General features: G+C 42.7%; 1 pseudogene; it reads left to right on the forward strand.

The window, feature by feature from the left end:
* The first annotated feature begins 2,324 nt into the window (after window positions 1–2,324).
* On the forward strand, window positions 2,325–2,442 carry LOC133363462 (5S ribosomal RNA; annotated as a pseudogene).
* Window positions 2,443–2,907: the final 465 nt, after the last annotated feature.

The raw sequence follows: 2,907 nt of genomic DNA on the forward strand, positions 1-2,907 counted from the left end.
CTTAGACTTTCAAAAAGCGTTTGACAAGGTACCTCACCAAAGGCTTCTGAAGAAGCTTAGCAGTCATGGAATAAGAGGAGAGGTCCTCTTGTGGATAAGAAATTGGTTAAGAAGCAGAAAGCAGAGAGTAGGAATAAATGGACAGTTCTCCCAATGGACGGCTGTAGAAAGTGGAGTCCCTCAAGGATCGGTATTGGGACCTGTACTTTTCAACTTGTTCATTAATGACCAAGAATTAGGAGTGAGCAGTGAAGTGGCCAAGTTTGCTGATGACACTAAATTGTTCAGGGTTGTTAAAACAAAAAGGGATTGCGAAGAGCTCCAAAAAGACCTCTCCAAACTGAGTGAATGGGTGGAAAAATGGCAAATGCAATTCAATATAAACAAGTGTAAAATTATGCATATTGGAGCAAAAAATCTTAATTTCACATATATGCTCATGGGGTCTGAACTGGCGGTGACCGACCAGGAGAGAGACCTCGGGGTTGTAGTGGACAGCACGATGAAAATGTCGACCCAGTGTGCGGCAGCTGTGAAAAAGGCAAATTCCATGCTAGCGATAATTAGGAAAGGTATTGAAAATAAAACAGCCAATATCATAATGCCGTTGTATAAATCTATGGTGCGGCCGCATTTGGAATACTGTGTACAGTTCTGGTTGCCTCATCTCAAAAAGGATATTATAGAGTTGGAAAAGGTTCAGAAGAGGGCAACCAGAATGATCAAGGGGATGGAGCGACTCCCTTACGAGGAAAGGTTGCAGCATTTGGGGCTTTTTAGTTTAGAGAAAAGGCGGGTCAGAGGAGACATGATAGAAGTGTATAAAATTATGCATGGCATTGAGAAAGTGAATAGAGAAAAGTTCTTCTCCCTCTCTCATAATACTAGAACTCGTGGACATTCAAAGAAGCTGAATGTTGGAAGATTCAGGACAGACAAAAGGAAGTACTTCTTTACTCAGCGCATAGTTAAACTATGGAATTTGCTCCCACAAGATGCAGTAATGGCCACCAGCTTGGACGGCTTTAAAAGAAGATTAGACAAATTCATGGAGGACAGGGCTATCAATGGCTACTAGCCATGATGGCTGTGCTCTGCCACCCTAGTCAGAGGCAGCATGCTTCTGAAAACCAGTTGCCGGAAGCCTCAGGAGGGGAGAGTGTTCTTGCACTCGGGTCCTGCTTGCGGGCTTCCCCCAGGCACCTGGTTGGCCACTGTGAGAACAGGATGCTGGACTAGATGGGCCACTGGCCTGATCCAGCAGGCTCTTCTTATGTTCTTATGTTCTTAGGATATAAATCAAATTATATATATATAGTCTCCCTACAAACAATTGGAAGGAATGTCAACACAAGACATGAAAAGCATTGTATGAGGCAAAATTACATGCAAAAATGTGTATGTCAGGCAAAATTGCATAGAAAATGTGTATGTTAGGAAAAATTTGCACTAAAATGCAGATGGATTTTCGTGAGGTCTTTTAAAAAATCACAAACTGATGCAGTACTGGAAAGTGGAAAAATGAGAAATAGAGAGAAATCAAAATTGACAGATTTGTCCATCTCTAATTGGGGCTGATCAGAATGTCAGAAAAATGTGGCAAGCTTTTGAGTGCCCCAGAGCTCTTCATCAGGCAAGGTGTTACACATCTTGGATGGGGTATGGTAAAGCCAGACTTTAATTTCTCAGGAATGGAGAGGAGCCCTTGCTTCTTTATTCCAGAACCCTAGGTGTGTGGCCTGACATCTGCAGCACCTGGGAGGAATTTATTCAGCCTGCAATCGCCATCTTGGAATTGAGTCTTCAACTGAGTCAAACTTATGGCTGGAACATCCAGCCTAATTTTGTACTTTTGTACTTAAAAAAAAAAAACACGTCAATCCCCCCTTTCACCCTGCTTTGAGTAACATCTTGTCAGATGAAAAGTTCGGGATAACTCAAAAGCTTGCCACATGTTTGTGACATGTTGGTTGGTCCCAATAAAGTTCTTGCCCAACTGTGGATTGGGGGTGTGTGTCCTTCTTATGGACCAACAGAGCTACCTTTGCCTTTTATCTACTAAAGTTACCGTTAAAATGTAACCTAAACCAAAATGGATGTGAATTTGAGAGTTCCTCCTCGGGCAAAACAGACATGAAATGAGTGGGTGACAACAACAATGAAAACTGAAATACATTTGGAGGTCTCCCCTGGTGACACATCTGAGGAGTTTCAAGGCAACATTGAAGAATTTAAATAAGTCTTAACAACAGTGTGTTGGTTTCAAATCCTTATTTATGTACATAATTAACTCCATCCTAAAATTTCCACATGTATGTGTGCTCATCTACAGCCATACTACCCTGAACACACCCAATCTCGTCTAATCTTGGAAGCTAAGAAGGTCAGGCCTGGTTAGTACTTGGATGGGAGACCACCTGGGAATCCCGGGTGCCGCAGGCTTAGAGAAAGGCAATGGTAAACCACCTCTGAATACCTCTTACTATGAATACATATTTTAAAAGATTCATAGGATCGCCATAAGTCATAATCAACTTGAAGGCATATAACAACGTGTGCTCATAGGATTCGGTTGAGTGCTAAAGCGTACATCAGGATGAGGCCTCACAACGATCTTTCCTGGCTTTTAAAAAACAGACAGAGGTGTTCCATGTGGTTTTGCATCGTTGCAACACCATTGAGATATAGTCTTTGAAACAATCAGGTTGTCTGTCTCTCAACATGGTAGTGTGACCGTTGAGCGGTCCTGATCTGGCTATAGCCCTTAGGTTCCTGGGACCACTTGCCTCATTGTCAGCATGCAGTTGAGCTGGGCTTGTGTCCAGTGAGAGTCCTGCTTCAAAAACCTTCCAGCATCTGTTTGGTCACTGCAAAAACAGAATGCCAAACTAAGTGGGCCTTTGGTCT

The sequence above is a fragment of the Rhineura floridana genome, chromosome 8 (assembly GCF_030035675.1).
Source record: "Rhineura floridana isolate rRhiFlo1 chromosome 8, rRhiFlo1.hap2, whole genome shotgun sequence".
Lineage (NCBI taxonomy): Eukaryota > Metazoa > Chordata > Lepidosauria > Squamata > Rhineuridae > Rhineura > Rhineura floridana.